Source organism: Aegilops tauschii, chromosome 2 (genome assembly GCF_002575655.3).
Source record: "Aegilops tauschii subsp. strangulata cultivar AL8/78 chromosome 2, Aet v6.0, whole genome shotgun sequence".
In the NCBI taxonomy this organism is placed as follows: Eukaryota; Viridiplantae; Streptophyta; class Magnoliopsida; order Poales; family Poaceae; genus Aegilops; species Aegilops tauschii.
Genome location: NC_053036.3, coordinates 234,031,651 through 234,052,860, shown reverse-complemented (window position 1 = coordinate 234,052,860; position 21,210 = coordinate 234,031,651). Strand labels below are relative to the sequence as shown.

Below are 21,210 nucleotides of genomic sequence, written 5' to 3'. Positions count from 1 at the left end.
TCACATGTGTTTGTACAATGAGCGGGGGGGTCGATTGCACCGCCTGTTCTCCCAGCTGGGTAATAGTTTTCCCGCTTTTTTTAACAGCTGCTTGGCTCAAGCTCGAGCTCGACGCCTTCGAGTTTTGTGCATGATAGGACTTCTTGATTTGGCGCTCATAGCCTGAGTCCCTATGCTTCACCGTCGGCTGATCATTATCAATAAAGTGTTGTTGCACTTTCTCAGGTACTTTCTCCTTTGGTGGGGGGGGGGGGGGGGTCGGTTCAAAATGTGCCGCCAATTGGGCAGCCACTTCAGCTTCGTTTTCCTCTTCAGTCAAGTGGTAAGGCAACTTCGGAAGAGGCTTGAGGCTTGGACCAAATTTGTATTTCTTGCCTCATGTTGTACCGCTAGCCGTCATAGCTGCGGCGCCTCTCTTCCACTGTTGCTGAGGCGGCGAAGCACACTGAGGCGGCGGAGACGGCTGACGTGGTGCCTGACTTGGAGGAGGAGTCGGCTGACGCGGTGCCGGACTTGGAGGAGGAGTGGGCTGACGTGGTGGCCACTACAACAATAACCCCCCTTTAGCAACGCAATGATGCGTTGTTGTATGCCCGTATAAACGTTGCTGAGGTCTACACCAACGGATGAATATCTATTGCCTTTGGTGGCGTTGCAAGAGTCTACAACAACGTATACACATGCGTTGGTAAGCAATGTGGAGATGCGTTGCAACACCAGCAACGTATATAGTAAGACCATAACAACGCTTCATATGCATTGTTGGTTACCCTACATATGAGGATTCCCAAATGGATCATTGCAACAACTACATAGCATGGACAATTAATGGCATTTCATATATTTACATCCAAAATTATTAGGTCAATTCAAACAGTGCACAGAAGCCATGATATAATAAACATAAAGATCTCATATATAAAATTAACTCTGTTGCATTTGGCATTACAAAGAACATAATCCAAAGATTACAGCTTGTGAAACTATCTAGTAGTAGCCCAATTATTGACCATGCAATCAATGTTTCAGCCATTGTAGAACATAATGTGACCATGAAAGTGATGTTCTAAAACATAATGCTAAACTATCTAGTAGAAGCCCAATTCTTGACCTCGCAATCAGCATGTGCCATGCATCATCTATTTTTCTTGGCAATCTACAACAACAAAGAAACAAGATCAGTAACTTATGGTAGAGAAAAACCAGGTTGATAGAAACATAAAATTTAAAGAAGCAACATATAAAGGTTGAAGGTCATGCGATAATTATTCCTATTACATATATTTAGTGGCATGTTCTAAACCATCAACACTTTTCCACCTTGTATATGAAATGAATGACCTGATACAATGTGCATTGTGTAGTATTGCGCAAATAATACTAACAAGGAACTAAGAAGATAGCTTGATTATCACACCTCTTTACCGTACTAAAATTTAAAGCTACGTTGTTTGTTGAATTGCAAACATAAGAAACCCTACAGGAGAAAACAATTGAAACTTCAATATCCAGCCATACAGAATGCTTACAGACCCTTTTCCAATTTTAGATGCACTATTTGCTCAACCAAATAGACAAGAAAACATGACAGATGCACAAACTGTACATTTACTAGTAGAATTAAAAACATATACAAAAAAAGTAGTGGTGAAAATGAATGGAAAACATGTGCGTGCATTTTGTTAGTTTGTCACCAAATAACAGAATGTTCACTTACAATATAGCATGTCTCATTTCTTGGTAAGATGGCAGAGAAACACAAATAACATCAATAAGTTCAAAAGCTACAGCCAAATTTATTACATCTTTATAGGAAAAAAGGTTGCCAACTTGCTTTTATAAGAGTGTATCCATTTGTCATTATGTAGTCTTCGGATGGAAACAAGATGTGCCCTGCAGTACTCACAAGTAGAGGTTACAATTGATTGGATTTAGAATTGATTTACCTCCATATTCCACAGAATTAGTTCATACTCTGATGAACCAAACGCACTCATGCTAATTATTTTTAAGTTATACAATGTACTACAACCAATGTGGAGTGATTTGATATATACTCCCTCCGTCCCATAATTTAAGATGCCTTTTGACACTAGACTAGTGTTAAAAAACGTCTTACATTATGGGACGGAGGGAGTAATATGTAAGCACTTGACCGTTGGTGAGATATGGGCATGGTCCTGATGCTGGCCTAGTCATTGTTTGGTAACCGCCACAGACTGCTAATCCCTAAGCTGAAGCGACCAAGCTATGAGGCATCATGCGCACGTAGCGACACCATGCGAGTGAGAGTGATGGACCCTACCGGCTAGCTGACTAGTCCATTGTGGCAGCAACGGCAGCTAAACGGACAATGGTCGGCGACGGCAGGCAAGCGAACATCGGCAAGAGCAGCGGACAGCTTTAGTGTTCGCCCAACCCTAAATAAAATTTATCCTCCGCACACAACCATGGGCATACATGTGTGGACAAACAACAATCATAGTTTCCCAATAGGTTGAAATTTCTCAATATTAAGGAATACCTGATTCAACAGATGACTGAATCTATTCTTTAAGTCTGTCATTTTCTCTAGACCCTTCTCCTGCATTACTGCAACTTTAGTAACCATAATAATGTATGATTGTAGGAGCTGTATCAAAAACTACAGAATAGTACTCCATTGGACTAATCTACAGTAAGAGAACAAATGTTAGACTAGGGGAGTATATATATAACATGGATCATAAAAGTTACGAAAACCGATGCAATAATAAGGGTTCAACTAACATGAAATATCTCTTTGTGGCGAACCAGAGGTAATTGCTAGATAATTGGTACACTTTTTTCTCCAAGTCAGCCACCTCAATCTTTGACTGCTGAAAGTCTCCTCGGCAGAATATATTAAAAAAAAAGGAAATTTCCAAACAGCATACTTATTTTCCACTAGTCATAGAACTTATGTCAACTGTAATTTTCAAGGAAAGCATAAGATGAAATCACCGCCATATTAGAAGCACAAGTAGAATCTCCATTCTGTTCGTGAAGATACAGGTTCATCAGTAGGCAACCAGCCACACATACCTCAAATTAAGTACTAACGCAGATCCCAGGGCCGATGGAGTGAACTGGAGGAAAGCAAACAGAGAGGGGAGAAAATAATCACCTTGGCGTAAAGGTTGCAGAAGCCCTTGACGAGGGTGAAGAACTTGGTGAAGCACTGCTGGAAGGCGTCCCTGAGGATGAAGAACAGGGTCGCTGGAGATGACGAACACGGACTAGCAGACGCAGATGGAGACGATGGAGCTGCAGATGGTCTTGCCGACGCCGCCCATGACACCGACGAAGATCCACTCGAGGGTGTCCTGCTCCAGGTGGTTCCGCACCTTCGGGTCCGGCACGTCGCCGACCTACACCATCGCCGCGGTCGACATCGTGTCGCTCCTCCGATTCCGCGGGGTTGCCGTTCGGGGTGGGAGGGAAGGGTGGCGCCGGACTGATGAGGAAACCCTCGACGTTGGGATCGCGGAGCACGGTTGAGGCGGCCTGAGTGGGGAGGGAGGAGGGACCGGAGGAACCGGATCCGGCCTCGCACGATAGGATGAAGGTAGGCGGCGGCGATGTGGGTACTTTATCGCTAGGATGTGTTTCTTTTTCCTTTTTCAACAAAGTGGTCAATAGTCGTGCGAAGTGGGAAGTGGCAAGCGGGGACTTTAATCCTAGCAACGCATCGATGTTTTGTTGGAGTGAATGCGTAGCTGTAGGGGGGTTCTCGTTGTAGTGGGCGGACTTGGAGGAGCAGGAGTCTGCTGACGCGGTGGCGGACTTGGAGGAGCAGGAGTCTGTTGACGCGGTGGCGGACTTGGAGGAGGAGCCAGCTGACGTGGTGTGGATGGCCTTGGAAAGACGGTGCAATCCTTTCTCCATAGAATGATATGATGTATGGCCTCTCCCAGTGTGTGCTCCTCGTCACCTCTAGGAATGTCAAGATCTAGCCCTGAATATCCTATCACCACCTCATCAACCCCGACATGAGCATAGCCAGCTGGAATCGGATTGCAATGGAAGGTTGCTTTAGGGGGATTTGTATAAGCATAGCCATCCGCCACCTTCATGGATATGTTCTTCACTTTTATGTGTAGCTCACAAGTTGTCGTAGCTATGATATCATCCACATGGTATCTACCCAGCAATGCATCATCACCCAGGGCAGAACCCACGCTGCTTCTCGGCATGGATGTGACGGTGCTATCCAATGATGGATCCGCTAGCTGTTGCCGCTGTTGAGACCCCCTTTCATGGCTAAGTGAGTCGATCCACTGCTGTTGTCGCTTGAAAGCGAGTTCCAACTCCGCGTGCTTTGATTCTACGATGCGAAGGCGGTCTGCTTCCTGCTTCCTCTGCTCCTCCTCCAGCTTCCTCTGCTCCTCCTCTTGCTGCTTCTTTCTCGCACGGCTTCTGTAGTTGGCATTCTAGTCCGCAAACCCCTCAAACCACGAAACAACGCCTTTGCCTTGTGTTCTTCCCGGGTGTTCAGGATTCTTTAGGGTGCGCGTAAGCTCGTCGTTCTCTCTGTTGGGTGTGAACACACCCATTCGAGCATCTTCTATTGCAACAACTAAACTATCGGTGGCTCCTTTAAGACTTGCCCGCTCCAAAACCTCGCATGTCAATGGGTCCAACTTCCCCCCATGCGCATAGAACCAAGTCCTGCACTTGTGGGGCCAGCTCAATGTAACTAGAGTGACCCCTGCAGCATCATCTCTTGCTTAGTGAGATCCCACTTAGGCCGGGCCACCTCGTAGCCACCTTGCCCCAGATTATGGTGCCACTGCTTTTTCGTGGCATTAATCTTGTTTTTTCTCGACCGTTCTTGACCTACTTCCGATTCCTTGAAGTTCACGAAAGCGTCCCAGTGATCTCTTGCCTTCTCCAGTGTTCCCTTGAACTCTGGAGTCTTCTTTCCTGCATCGACATACGCGGCCCATATATTTTTCTTGTGGTTGTTGAATGATATCGCCATCTTCTTAAGAGCACAGTTCTTGACTTTCTCCAGATCTGCATCTATCAAATGATCTGGTAGGGTGAAATGTGACATGAGAGATTCCCAAAGCAGATCTTTTGCTCTTTGGTCGACAAAAGTAACATCTGGATCTTCCTTTGCTGACTTTTTCCATTCTTGAACGGAGATCGGGATTTGGTCCCTGATAATAACTCCGCATTGACGAATGAACTTGTTCGCATTCTTCTTAGGTTCGCGCGGTTCACCATTAGGTTTGATGGCATCGATGTTGTACTTTACGCCATCCTTCAACTTTTTGGTCGGGCCTCGAACTGTCCTGCTGCTTGTAGAAGATTTGCTCGACCCAGGGGGCTAAAAGAAGAAAGATCGATTTGTTAATATATATACAAATCAATTAAAACATGTGATGATCACCAGATGCCTGCTTATATAAATATACCTCGCCAGTCTTTGTTATTTGAAGAACAACATTTCCTTCGTCATCATTGTTCTAGACTTCATCTATTCATTCATCTTCATCAAATATCATACCCTCACCGGTATTGTTCAGATATTGCGAGCCGTCATCTTCTTCATTCCCATCTGGGCTCGGGGAGCGTATGATGTCGAACATAGTCTCTTCTCCTTCTCTGTCGGTATTGTCCATAGCTTTTATTTAACTAATCTAAAAGAAAGATAAAACAATTTTGTATTCGAATTAGAATGCATGCATGCAATTAATAAGGAAAAACTGAATCATAGTAGATAATATGCATCTCAAATAATCCAGATAATTAATATGCATCATCGAATATAATCTCAAATACATCGTCTCAAATATCATCGAATAATATATTCTCGAATACATCATCTCGAATATTATCAAAGAATCTAGTTCACTCGCGGTTCCTGAGGCGCGGGCGGTGGACACCCAAAGCGAAAGAACGATCACAGGATCATAGCTTGGGTGATATCCTAAAGAACCTGCCAGGTATTGGAGAACCTGACGTCCACGCATCCATGTAGCCACAGACGCGCTCGTCCTCCTCCCTGACACGGCGACGTACCACCTCCGGCGGGGCCGGCTGCCTCTGCACCGAAAGTGGCCCACGCGAACGCCACCAAAGGAGCTCCGGGTCAACGACGGGACCCGGGGCCGGGTTCCTCACTAAGCTGCGCGCCCCTGAAGGTAGCACCTCCTAGTGCCAGCCCGGCGGAGCCCAGTCCCGGACATGGCGCCTCAGAAGCAGGACGTCGTCGCGAACAAGTCAACGACGAGGATGCGGGCCGGGCATCGTTGATGTCGAGAACAAATTCTTATAAAAAAATTCCTATATATGCGAAATATCCTCTTTTCAATTATAATGTCCCATTCCTAGGTTATAACTACCCTATATAATATTCCTTTCTCAAAAAATTCCGAAACTTTTCCCACTTATAGTCCTTCTAACAAATATATATATGGTCAACTTTTTCCTATGCTACTTTTTATATGCAATTTTTTTCTATACTATGATATACAACATTATATAAAATTAAAAATTAGAAAAATAAAAAATAATTAAGCATACTTCTATACATCCATTAAAAAACATAAAAACAACATTATATAAAAAAATCTATACTAATTAAACACTAATTATATCCATCTAACATGCATTCATACATAAATATATACTAGTGAAAAACTAATCATCTAAAACATCTAAACTAATTAATTTCTATACATACATATATACTAATATACTAATTAATTCTTCAAATGTCAAAATTTCCTCAACTTTTTTCTATATATACTAATATACCAACATGTATAGTGAAAAAAAATTCTATAGATACATATATACTAAATAATCATCTAAAACAACTAAAACATCTAAATAAAACATCAAACATTCATGTGCATACAGCGGACGGAGGGCGGCGTCGAGGTGCGGCAGGGGCACGGACGCACGGACGGAGATGTCGAGGGGCAAGGGCGCGGACGGATGGCGACGGCGAGGTGCAGGGGCGCGGCGGCCACGACGTCGAGGTGCGGCAGAGGCGCAGACGGACGGTGGCGGCGAGGTGCGGTAGGGGCGCGGATGGACGACGACGTCGAGGGGCAGGGGCGTGCGGACGGACGGCGATGGCGAGCTCCGGTAGCCTGGCGGCGTGGTGGCGTTCGGCATTGTCGAGAAGAATGGAGGATTTGAGGAAATTTTTGTAAGTGCTGCTTATATAGGAGGCACCTTTAGTCCCGGTTGGAGCCACCAGCCGGGACTAAAGGTCAATTTTGGCCAGACCAAGCGGCGGGAAGCAGGCCTTTAGTCGCGGTTGGAGCCACCAATCACGACTAAAGGTGGTGTGCTGCCAGGCGAGGGGCACGGTGGATGTTTAGTCCCACCTTGCTAGCTGAGAGGAGCCAGCACCTGTTTATAAGCCCCGGCGCAGCCTCTCCATCGAGCTCCTCTCTAATGCAGGCCTTCTGGGCCTACCGCACCTACGCTGCCTTGTTGGGCCTACTGGGCCTTGCGGGCCTGCATCCTGGCCCAACTAGAGGTTGGGTTTCTAGTCGTATGCAGGCCGTGGTGGCCCAGTAGGCGGGCTTTTTTTGTTTACTTATTTTTCATTTTTTTTGTTTTCTGCTTTATTTATTTTCTTTTGTTTTTGAGTTGTTTTTTGCTTTATTTAGAGTTTCTTTGTGAATCTTTTTTCTTGAGGTAAAAAATTATAAACTTTCTGTCAGTGCCAGTAGTTTTCAAATTTGAATAGTTTAAATTTGAATTATTTGAAATTTGTGTGAATCACTAGTTTGTGAATAACTTTACTTTAAAAATAGATTTTTCAGTGATTCTTTGTTCTGTTGTTTAATATTAGTGTGTTTTATCATTATATTCAATTTGGTAATTCTTAGGTTATTTAAAAACTGAAATGCCTTTGTAACACACGAGTTTTTGTCCGAAACCCTGATACTCGGAAAGAGATTGTCCATTTCGTACACGAAGTGCATCCAGATTTTTCCGCAACCCTCCCAACTTTTTAGCACATGCTATGTGGGTGAAATGATGATACCATGCCAACTTTCCACCTTTTCAGACTTCATTTGTAGTTCTTTTCAATTTCAGGGTCCTTTAACTCAAAAAAAATCAGTAAATGCATGAAAAATAGCAAATGAAGTCAGGAAGGGTTGAAAATTGATGACGTGGCTTCGAATGGTGCATACTGAACGCACAAAAGTCTGGAGTTGAAATAAGTTTGAAAAAATGAAATGCCTTTGTAACAGATGAGTTTTCGTCCAAAACCCTGATACTTCAAAAGAGATTGTCCATTTTGCACATGAAGTGCATCCAGTTTTTGCATAATATCTGTTTGTACATAATATTTCTTCGCGTTTCAAATGCCAAAACACATAAGCACCCTAACTATTACAAACATTCCCTTCGGTTCGTCCGAAGTGGGACTTTCCAGATATATCAGTCCAGAAACTCACTAGAGAAGAAAGTGATGACAGTGAAGACGGTCACATCCGAGAGTCGATATTCATGGACAATGTTCATCATTTAACCGTAACCATGGACAATCTTCATCATTTAACTGGATGCTCGGGTCAATATTCACTGTGAAGGGAGCAATTTCATGAAACTTTTCATAATCTTCTAACATGTATGTCTTGTCCTCCACTCCCACGGTGTTTCTTTTCCCTGAAAGAACTATGTGGCGCTTTGGCTCATCATATGATGTATTCGCTTCCTTATATTTTCTTTTTCTCGGCTTGGTAGACATGTCCTTCACATACAAAACCTGCGCCACATCATTGGCTAGGACGAATGGTTCTTCTGCGTATGCAAGATTGTTGAGATCCACTGTTGTCATTCCGTACTGCGGGTCTTCCGTTACCCCGCCTCCTATCAGATTGACCCATTTGCACCGAAACAAAGGGACCTTCACAACCACATCCATAGTCAAGCTCCCATATCTCCTCTATGTAACCATAATATGTGTCCTTTCCCCTCTTGGTTGCTACATCAAAGCGGACACCACTGTTTTGGTAGGTGCTCTTTTTTATCTTGGGCGATCGTGTAAAATGTATTCCCATTTATCTCGTACCCTTTGAAAGTCATTCTATTTGAAGATGGTAACTGGGACAGCAAGTACAGGTCATCTTCAACAGCGTCGTCATGCATGGCACGTGTTTGCAACCAACCGGCAAAAGTCCCTGTTTATTCACGTGTAATCCAGACGTCAGACTGCTCCGGGTGTTTGGAGCGTAGAATATTCTTGTGTTCCTCGATATACGGAGCCACCAAGGCGGAATTTTGTAGAATTGTCTAGTGTGCTTGAGTGAGAGAATGCCCGTCCATACATATTATTACTTTTGGTCCTAGCGTGCCTTTTCCACCCAGTCTGCCCTCATGCCGCGATTCAGGAACACCAATCAGCTTAAGGTCAGGAATAAAGTCAACACAAAACTCAATGACCTCCTCATTTTCATGGCCCTTGGAAATGCTTCCTTCTGGCCTAGCACGGTTATGAACATATTTCTTTAAGACTCCCATGAACCTCTCAAAGGGGAACATATTGTGTAGAAATACAGGACCCAGAACGGCAATCTCTTCGCCTAGGTGAACTAGGACGTGTGTCATGATATTGAAGAAGGATGGTGGGAACACCAACTCGAAACTGACAGGACATTGCACCAAATCATTCTCTAACCTTGGTGTCAGGACCCCGATTCTAAGTCACATCGATCTAGCATGTAACACATCATATCACTTTGCGGCCTCACACACGGTATTCCCACGGGTGCCACCTTCCCTGGCCCGGAATCGTTTGTGCCTTTTGGCTCACGTATATGATAGTGTCGCTAGCATCCATATGACAGAGAACCTGGGCCGACATGACTAGTCGTGAACCCAAAGTGGCACTAACTTACGGGGATAGGCATACATGAACCAGCATCGAACGTGTCGGTCATCAGCGTGTGAATCCAGGCTGTAGCAACTGGGCTAACAGGACTCCGGGAACCCGGGCTGTAGCAGGCTAGCAGGACTTCGGAAGTCACCGCGTGACATTTCCCCGAAGGGACAGACACAGGAATGAAGTGGATCACATGCCGGCCAGTCTAGGTGTTCCGGAGCAGTAGTAACTGGGCTAGCAGGACTCCGGTAAACCGGGCTGTAGCAGACTACCATGGCTCAGTGGAAGCACCAGACTACATTTCCCCATAAGAGAGGCTACCAAGGATAGACAACTAGGTTGTCGGATCCCACACATACCAAGCATTTCAAAGTCATACACACAATATGCTCGATATGTGCAAATACAACATGGCATCACAACAAAACTCTACGACTCAAAGTATTTATTCATTAGGCTCCGAAGAGCCATATATTACAAACATGGGTATCCTGACCCAGCATTCAGGGCATACAAGCAATAGCACATGCGGAAGCTTATCTTGTTTGAGTACAGACAACTACAAAAGGAAAAGGCTGAGAAGCCTGACTATCTACAAGACCCTGCCGAGGGCACAAGATCGTAGCTGAGGTAACAAGCTAAACGTCGAAGTCCATGCGGAACTACTAGCGAGACTGAAGTATCTCTGCAAAACATAAATTAAGCAAACGTGAGTACAAATGTACCCAGCAAGACTTACATCAGAACTAACTACATATGCATCGGTGTCAACAAAGGGGGTGGTGGAGTTTAACTGCAGAAACCCAGCTTTGACTCGGTGGCTATCCTAATCTAAGACTGCAAGTAACTCTTTTGAGGTGGCGCACACGAGTCCACATATTCACCATATCAATACACCACTATGGATCCACTCCCGTCTCCCTACGAGAACGCCACCCATAGCACTCACGCTTATCTTGCGCATTTTAGAGTATCCACTTTCACTTGTCTATGAACTGTATAGGCAACCAAGTAGTCCTTTACCGCGGACGCGGCTATTCGAATAGATGATGTTAACCCTGCAGGGGTGTACTTCTTCATACATGTTTCCACCACTTAGCGTCTGCACACGACATGTGCTCGGCAGACTTCAAGCGAAAGCCGACGTGGGTGTAGACCACGACCTGACTAACCACACAAGTCTCTAGTCCAGGTTTATCGCCTATTCGGGTTCCATCCGCAAGGAAATCCGGCCGGGGTGTCCTCAACGGCCCCAAACGATGTGTACAGGGTTCCCGAGACACCAAACGGGCGCCTGGCATACCCGGCCACGTACCTACCACATCACAGCCCACCCTGAGGGTCAGCGCTGTGCACGGCCTCCAGTATACTACAAACACCAGAAACTACTTGCAACTCTTGGACAGAGGACAAGGGCGGTCAATAAGTCGAGCGGGGTCATATTTCAGGGCCCAATGCATGGTAGTAGCTGAATCTTAAATCACACGTACAGATCTCAGTGCTTAAGGACGGTTCCAATGAAACAACCCACCATGTACTCCTACATGGCCTCTCATCGATACCTTTACCAAGTCGTGTTCACACACAGTAGGACATGTTCGCCGCATTTTGATTCATCCCCGATGAATCAGACCTGACTCAACTCTAAGCAGTAGCAGGCATGACAAACAAGCATGAATGAGTAGGCACATCAGGGCTCAAACAACTCCTACTCATGCTAGTGGGTTTCATCTATTTACTGTGGCAATGACAGGTCATGCAGAGGAAAAGGGGTTCAACTACCGCAACATGTAACAGTTGAATCGTTGTTCTTCTAATGCAGTAAAAGAGAGCAGGAGTGAGAGGGTGGGATTGTATCGGAATGAACAAGGGGGTTTTGCTTGGCTGGCACTTTTGAAGATAGTAAAACTCTTCATCGGTCTCATCGAACTCATCGTCGAAACCACGTCTTACTGAGGGGGAACAAATACCGGCAACAGAGAAGAAACACAATCAATGCAATGCAACCATATGATGCATGATCATGACATGGTAAAATGAGTGTGTTGGGCTAATGCAACCACAACCAGATGGGTTTGAGCTATTTTGAACCAAAGATTCAAAGTTCAAACTCACTTGTGATCTTAAATAGTGCTTTATCATGTTTGCACTAAACAGCAAGTTAACTTGTTTAAACATGCATGAAACCAGTGCAGATCGATAGATTGGATTTTTCTGATCATTTTTCATATATAACACTTTGCATTTGGAGTTACAGATTGATTTCTATGATTTTTAGAAGTTAGCACTATTTCCTGGAATTTCCTGAATAAGAATAAATCCAGAAAATGAGTTACTGCGTCAGCATTGCGTCGGCAGGTCAACTGGGGCGGTCCAGGTCAAACCTGATCAGTGGGTCCCACTGGTCAGTCTCACGGTGCTGGCTCGAGTCACAGACAGGTGGGACTGGTCAACGGCCACGTCAGCACGGTCAACTCTGACGTGTGGGTCCCGCCTGGTTTAACTAAATCTAATCAAAAAATAACCCGAGGTTATTTAGCGGGTGGGGCCCCGATGTCAGCGGCTGGTGTGTTTAAATTAAATGCGATTAATCCCTAATGACGGTGCCACGTCATCACCACCGGCGTGTAAACGCCGGTGACCAAATCTGCGACGGAGGGCGTCGGACTTTCGCTACAGGGCCCGATTTGAAGAGCAGCTTGCACCTACGTGCTCCAGGGAGTGACGCGCATCCGATGGAGCAAACAACGGAGGCGGGGGTGGCCAGGGTTGAGCACGACCTCAAGTGATGCGGCGGCCGGAGTTTGGCTTAGCGCGGGAGAGGCGCTACGCTTGGCTGACGAGCGAACTAAGCAGCGGGGCGGACTCCTGGGAGCTCCAGGAGCACGCTGGTGCCACTGGACCGAGCGGAGGTGCTCGGGAGCGAGGACCTCATCAGCCATGGTGGACGGCGGCGCTCGGGACTCGCGGGGCGGTGGCTAGCGCGCAAATTAGAGCACGGGGGAGAGGGGAAAGACGGAGGAGCTCACTGGGATTCCAATGGAGGACTCGGCGGGCTCGGGGAGGCACTGTGGACGACGAACGGGCACCGGCGATCTCAGTTGCCCGAGGTAGAAGACGACCGCGGTGACAGCGTTCGGAGGCGTCCGGTACCGCGTGGCTCGGCGGAGAGGACTAGGGCGACGAGAAGGAGCTTCTGGACTACTCGAGGGAACAAGGGAGAGGTGATGGCCGCGGTGGTTCTCGTCGGCGGCGGCGGGCGCGTTCGCTGAGGTCGGGAACAGCGAGGGAGATAGCAGGGGGAAAAGTGAGCGAGCTAGAGGGATTGGGACGACACCGAGGAGGGGATTCGCGGTGTCGCGCTGTCCTCGAACGCAGGCAGGCAGCCTGGTGGCGTGGCGCTCGCGCGCGCCCGTGCATTTTCTCTGCCTCTGCCTACTGGCAGAGGTGGGAGACGACTGGCAACGGCCAGGTGCGCTGGGCCGGCTCATCGGCCGCACAGGTAAGTGGCCCAAGTACTATCTCTCTCTCTCTCTCTCTCTCTCTCTCTCTCTGTTGTTTTGTTTCTGTTTTCTATTTTTCTGCAATCTCTTTTGGCTTTAATAAAATACTAAAGCATTTTGTAAAATCCTGTAATAACTTGCGGACACTTTCTGAATTATTTCAGTGGCCCGCATTTAGTTTCAGAATTATTTGAGCATTTAAAATAGGTATAGCAAGTAAATGCTCAAATTCAAATACACTAAGATTTAATTCAAAAAATCCAGAAATGACCTAGAAATATGTTCATCACTTTTGGCAGAGGTTTTCACCTTTATCAGAAATCATGAACATTTTCAAAGGGCATTTTGGGTTCATTGAAAATGATTTTATTTGAACCTATTTGGATTCAGTTAGTGCTAGGGTTTGAACATCCCCAATTCAAGTTCCAGATAAAAATAGACATGATGCATGGATGCAATGCCACTATTTACAAACATGAGTCTAGGGCTGTGACAACTCACCCCCACTAAACAAGAATCTCGTCCCGAGATTCAGACGTGAGGTAAGAAGACAGAGGGGACCCAAAACTACACAATCTTCATGATCCAACTGTCCTTCTCGGAGATGTTAATTCATTGCTTCATATTGATCTTGACGTCTTTGCTTTCGAGATCTTCATTCAACGCGTTGACGACAGAAAGAAACTCTAGAGGAAACGATATCCTCGAAGATCGAGCACTCAAGATCAACTCATGGAGTGAGATGTAAGAACATCTCTTAAGCTAAGACACAAAGCACACATCAGGGGTGATGGAAAGGAGCATATGGCTGGGTTCAATTTGGTAGGCAACAATTCCATGCTTAGGAAGATGGTGCATGGTTTCATAGTAGCGAGGAGATAATTGCCATGATTCCATAACGGAACACCTTGGGGGAGGTGACTCGTAAAATTATTCCCTTAAGTGGCAAAAGAATTACTTTTGATACAGAAATCATTGAAACTCTCTATACCAGCCTAAGGAAATTCAAAAACGATCATTTGAAGGAGTTTGAAGAAATGGCGTACTCATATCGGAAAGGAACTATGATTATAGAACAACTCGGCAAACGGAAGGCACACTTCAATTCGTACCGAGGATATAACCTAGTGCCTGAGCGTGCTCTCAAGAACTTGAGCATTTCCATACTCATCAAGGTCTTACCAACATCCGTGTCGAGGATCCTGATAACACATCATACTACCATGATGAATAGTGATGGACAATGCATATGCAAAGGAAGACAACACTTTCTCAGGATTCACCTTAGCGAGGCCAGGGGAACGGAATCTGGATAATCGACCGAGAGACATTTAGCACTCCGTTTCTAATGTTCTCCTTGATGTGCTAGCGTAACCCATTCATAGATATGGTTCGGTATCTAGAACATCAAGTAAAAGGTCGGACTTCGGGAGCACAAGAGTCCATAAGGAATAACTACTGGAGTAATTCCTACGAAATCCTTATGGGGAGGTGGCCAACTTACTCAATCAAGATACTACAATAATAGGTCTTCCGGCTGGGTGTGTTGGCTACAACATCCACGTTACCGGGTTACAGAGACCATTCTTATAGTTCTTGGGAAAATGTTCCAACCATCATATCTGCCTGAGATTCAGATCTGGTTAGAAATAGGATACTTCAGACTCACAGTCTGAAAAGAAGAGTTGCAACACAAATCGACGAGATAACGTTGCGAGACTCTCGGGAGATGAACTACGATAGCAAGCTCCAAAACATGAGCTGGTTCTGCTACATACATGTGAACATGTTGTCCAAGACAAGCATGACCACATAGTAGTCTTGCAACGAAACACTACCGAGTTCTGATTGGGAACCATCATTGAAATAACGAAGTCTTGTGCATATCTGTCCGGGCCCTTCAGGAATAACACTTGAACTTCTTATCCTTGAACAAATCAATCAGTGGCTTGGTGTGCTAGGGATACACATAGAATGAAGGTTGCAAGTCTCCAAACCACATAATACTTCGCACATATGCATGACTGGCTTGGGATGATTCCGGAGGAAGAAAAATAACTTTCTCGAATCCATGGCGGCAACTTGCATCAGATGCACATGAACTCAGGGGAAGTCACTTCTTTCACCATAACATATACTTCATGAGCTAGCATGAAGAAAATGCTTTCAAAAGTTTCCAACACTAACTTTGATGTTCAATATGAATCATGGACAGGATGAAAATGTTGTCAATGGGCTCAACAACAATCCATCCAGGCTTCCATATAGATGGAATTCCACAATTAAGTGAACACGGTGGTAGCCTTGGTCAGACCAAAGGATATAATGGTGTATGCTCGAGGAAACAACCACGAGTAAGACAACATTACGAACATCGTTGGTACTGATTTGATTTGACGATAGCCCACACTCAAATCAAAGTTTGGACAAGACAATAGATCCATCAATTGATCACGAAGGTCAATCGATGAAAGATGTCTTCTTCAATACACACATACAAAAGATACCCCTTTGAAATGAACTAAGTTAGGCAAAGCTTTTACCTTCCAACTCTCCAAGTTGTTGTTTAGCTTAACTAACTAGTTCAGGGTATCCAACACAGATTCTTGGAGAAGGGATGGTTCAGAGGAAACCAACTTGATCACGAGCTCAACCATAACGGTCAGGGAACAACCTGGTGATACTTCCGAGAAGATATTCGAAAAATCAGGAACCACCGATATGTTATTAAGCTCGAGAACAATATTGCTTTCGAGGCAAGACGATGTGATCAAATAAACAAGGGGTTGACACAATCCTAACTCATTGATCGAGGAGTGCACCAGAAATATGAACTAGGTAGCACGATCAACCTTAGGGTGACGATTCAATAATCAACACGCTGAGGATGAGGTTATTGTCCATTAACTACCAAGCAACGGAGTTGCTAGGAGTATTGAATTCACACATCGCGATTCACATGTCGGTGTTCCGGTTACAATAACACGGGGACCGAGGAATGAACAATGATGGCAAGAGGTATCACTGTATCAAGAATTCATAAGATGGTGTGCAATTCCCATGACATTCTTGGCATAAGACGGTAATACTCCAGGTAGAACAGAACAAAAGCTGGACTGGCATTTTGATCTGCGGAATACAACTGCTTTGACCAAATCCTAGATATGGATGAGGTACTGGAGTTTGTTTCTCCTAGCCATTCCGGAATAGAACGATTTGACGGACCTCAAGAGTAAAAGGCAACGATGAACACGAATGCACAACTACTCCTGACTATCAATTGATAGACGTTGGTCGAAAAACAACTAAAGAGGGACAACTCAAAGGGACATATATCTTTCTGAGTTGTGGATGCATAGGTTAGTATGTCGAACAAAGTTCAACAAGTTTCTTCCGGATAACCCATGTAGAAAGGTAGAACTGGCAGAGTCACAATATAGAATGGGGAACTCATCGAGTGCACTCTTGTTGTGATCTTGTGGTTCAAGAACTTCTGCCATAAGCAGTTCATGGTATTTGGAAGAAGGAAATACCACGGACCTCGAGGACTATCGCAAAGGTTACCAATATCCTAAAGGTACGAGCAACACTATCAACACGAGGTAAGTAGAGTGAACCTTGGGCCTAAGAACCCAGAAATAGAAGGCCTACTAACTAAATGGCATCACGGGATGCTTTCGAGAATGGTGGCCAGAATCATCACACTAGGAATACGAAACATGGCTAGATTACTAGGTGATCCTCTATGACACCTAGGGTCATAATAATAGCTCCAACATATATGTCGAGGCAACAGAGTACCTCAACTCACCGATTAGTGTGGTTAAACTGGCCCAAATAAACATCAGGAACAGAAAGAAGGGGTTTGCATTTGCAGCAGACTATTTAGAAACCTGGGATGCCTCGGACAGCATAACGGCTGTAAATGCTCAAAAAAATTTGAGACATCCTGCAAAATAGCGAGCTAAGCAGCAGGGCGGACTCCTGGGAGCTCCAAGAGCACGCTGGTGCCACTGGACCGAGCGGAGGTGCTCAGGAGCGAGGACCTCATCAGCCATGGCGGACGGCGGCGCTTGGGACTCGCGGGGCGGTGGCTAGCACGCAAATTAGAGCACGGGGGGGAGACGGAGGAGCTCACTGGGATTCCAATGGAGGACTCGGCGGGCTCAGGGAGGCACCGTGGACGACGAACGGGCGCCGGCGATCTCAGTTGCCAGAGGTAGAAGACGACCGCGGTGACGGTGTTCGGAGGCGTCCGGTGCCGCGTGGCTCAGCGGAGAGGACTAGGGCGACGAGGAGGAGCTTCTGGACTGCTCGAGGGAACTAGGGAGAGGCGATGGCCGCGGTGGTGCTCGTCGGCGGCGGCGGGCGCGTTCGGTGAGGTCGGTAACGGCGAGGGAGATAGTAGGGGGAAGAGTGAGCGAGCTAGAGGGATTGGGACGACACCGAGGAGGGGATTCGCGGTGTCGCGCTGTCCTCGGACGCAGGCAGGTAGCCTGGTGGCGTGGCGCTCGCGCGCGCCCGTGCGTTGTCTCTGCCTCTGCCTACTAGTAGAGGTGGGAGACGACTGGCAACGGCCAGGTGCGCTGGGCCGGCTCATCGGCCGCACACGTAAGTGGCACAGGTACTATCTCTCTCTCTCCCTCTGTTGTTTTGTTTCTGTTTTCTATTTTTCTGCAATCTCTTTTGGCTTCAATAAAATACTAAAGCATTTTGTAAAATCCTGTAATAACTTGTGGACACTTTCTGAATTATTTCAGTGGCCCACATTTAGTTTCAGAATTATTTGAGCATTTAAAATAGGTATAGCAAGTAAATGCTCAAATTCAAATACACTAAGATTTAATTCAAAAAATCCAGAAATGACCTAGAAATATGTTCATCACTTTTGGCAGAGGTTTTCACCTTTATCAGAAATCATGAACATTTTCAAAGGGCATTTTGGGTTCATTGAAAATGATTTTATTTGAACCTATTTGGATTCATTTAGTGCTAGGGTTTGAACATCCCCAATTCAAGTTCTAGATAAAAATAGACATGATGCATGGATGCAATGCCACTATTTACAAACATGAGTCTAGGGCTGTGACACTTGGTATGATTTCTGGATCGATTACCTTCTGAGAGATTGCATTGAGGAATGCACATAGCTTCGTAATCGCTAATCAAACGTTTTCTTGTAGAAGCCCCCTCAATGCAACCGGAAGCAGTTGCGACATAATTACGTGGTAGCCATGAGACTTTAGGTTCTAGAATTTTTCTCTGCCATATTTATTATTCCCTTTATATTCGACGAGAAGCCAGATGGGACCTTCATACTGAGCAGGCATTCAAAGAAGATTTCCTTCTCTTCTTTGGTAAGAGCGTAGTTGGCATGACCCTGATGTATGTCATCTTTTCCGTACATACGTTGTTGGTCCTCCCATGCCTCCGGTGTATCTTTTGTCTTTCCATACACGCCCAAGAAGCCAAGCAGGGTCACGCAAAGATTCTTCGTCACGTGCATCACGTCGATTGCAGAGCGGACCTCTAGGTCTTTCCAATAGGGTAGGTCCCAAAATATAGATTTCTTCTTCCACATGGGTGCGCGTCCGTCAGCGTCATTCGAAACAGATTGTCCGCCAGGACCCTTTCCAAAGATTACTTTTAAATCCTTGACCATATCAAGTATATCACGACCAATACGGTGGCGAGGCTTCTTCTGATGATCTGCCTCACCTTTTGAAATGCTTGCCTTTCTTTCTTACGGGATGCCTGCTTAGAAGAAATCGACGATCTCCCAAGTACACATTCTTCTTACAATTATCCAAATATATACTATCGGTATCATCAAAACAGTGCGTGCATGCGCGGTATCCCTTGTTTGTCAGTCCTGAAAGGTTACTGAGAGCATGCCAATCATTGATGGTCACAAACAGCAACGCATGTAGGTCAAATTCCTCCTGATTGTGCTCATCCCACACACGTACACCTTTTTCATTCCACAGCTGTAAGAGTTCTTCAACTAATTGTTGGGGAACGTAGCATGCAATTTCAAAAAAAATCCTACACTCATGCAAGATCTATCTAGGAGATGCATAGCAACGACAGGGGTAGAGTGTGTCCACGTACCCTCGTAGACCGAGAGCCGAAGCGTTAGCTTAACGCGGTTGATGTAGTCGAACATCTTCTTGATTCAACCGATCAAGCACTGAACGCACGGCACCTCCGAGTGCTGCACACGTTCAGCTCGATGACGTCCCTTGAACTCTTGATCCAGCAAAGTGTCAAGGGAGAGTTCCGTCAGCACAACAGCCTGGTGGCGGTGATGGTGATGTGATCCGCACAGGGCTTCGCCTAAGCACTACGTGAATATGACTGGAGGCGTAAACTGTGGAGGGAGGCGCCGCACACGGCTTGGAACAATTGATGTGTGTTAGAGGCGCCCCCACCTCCATATATAAAGGAGGGAGAGGGGAGGAGGCCGGCCCTAGGCGCGCACCAAGTAGGAGGAGTCCTACTTGGGCTCCTAGTAGGATTCCCCCCCCCCTTCCTTTTACTGGAGGGGGGAAGGGGGAAGGAGAGAGAGCGAGGGAGAAGGAAAGGGGGGCGCCACCCCCTCCCCTAGTCCAATTCTTACTCCTCCCTTGTGGGGGGCGCGCCACCCCTAAGTGGGCTGGTGTGCCTCCCTCCTATGGCCTATATGGCCCCATATCTTCCCCCGGGGGGTTCCGGTAACCCCCCCCCCCCCCCCCGGTACTCCGATATGTACCCAATACAATCCGAAACACTTTCGGTGTCCGAATACTATCATCCAATATATCAATCTTTACCTCTCGACCATTTAGAGACTCATTATCATGTCCGTAATCTCATCCGGGACTCCGAACAACATTCAGTCACCAAATCACATAACTCATATAATACATATCGTCATCGAACGTTAAGCATGCGGACCCTACGGGTTCGAGAACTATGTAGACATGACCGAGACACCTCTCTAGTCAATAACCAACAGCGGAACCTGGATGCTCATATTGGTTCCTACATATTCTACGAAGATCTTTATCGGTCAAACCGTAATGACAACATACGTAATTCCCTTTGTCATCGGTATGTTGCTTGCCCGAGATTCGATCATCGGTATCTTCATACCTAGTTCAATCTCATTACCGGCAAGTCTCTTTACTCGTTCCGTAATGCATCATCCCACAACTAACTCATTAGTCACATTGCTTGCAAGGCTTATCATGATGTGCATTACCGAGAGGGCCCAGAGATACCTCTCCGATACTTGGAGTGACAAATCGTAATCTCGATCTATGCCAACCAAACAAACACCTTCGGATATACCTTTAGAGCATCTTTATAATCACCCAGTTACGTTGTGACGTTTGATAGCACACAAGGTATTCCCTCCGGTATCCGGGAGTTGCATAATCTCATAGTCAAAGGAATATGTATAAGTCATGAAGAAAGCAATAGCAATAAAACTTAACGATCATTATGCTAAGCTAACGGATGGGTCTTGTCCATCACATCATTCACCTAATGATGTGATCCCATTCATCAAATGACAACACATGTCTATGCTTAGGAAACTTAACCATCTTTGCTAAACGAGGTAGTCTAGTAGAGGCATACTAGGGACACTATGTTTTGTCTATGTATCCACACATGTATCAAGTTTCCGGTTAATACAATTCTAGCATGAATAATAAACATTTATCATGATATAATCAAATATTAATAACAACTTTATTATTGCCTCTAGGGCATATTTCCTTCAGTCTCCCACTTGCACTAGAGTCAATAATCTAGATTACATTGTAATGATTCTAACACCCA

General features: G+C 45.7%; 1 long non-coding RNA gene across 1 annotated transcript; it reads right to left on the bottom strand.

Moving 5' to 3' along the window:
* Positions 1 to 895: 895 nt before the first annotated feature.
* On the bottom strand, positions 896 to 3,841 carry LOC123497066 (uncharacterized). The gene is made up of 2 exons (XR_012202346.1): positions 2,525 to 3,841; positions 896 to 1,156 (listed from the first exon to the last, which is right to left on the bottom strand). It is a non-coding gene; the product is annotated as an uncharacterized lncRNA (long non-coding RNA).
* Between the last annotated feature and the right edge of the window lie 17,369 nt (positions 3,842 to 21,210).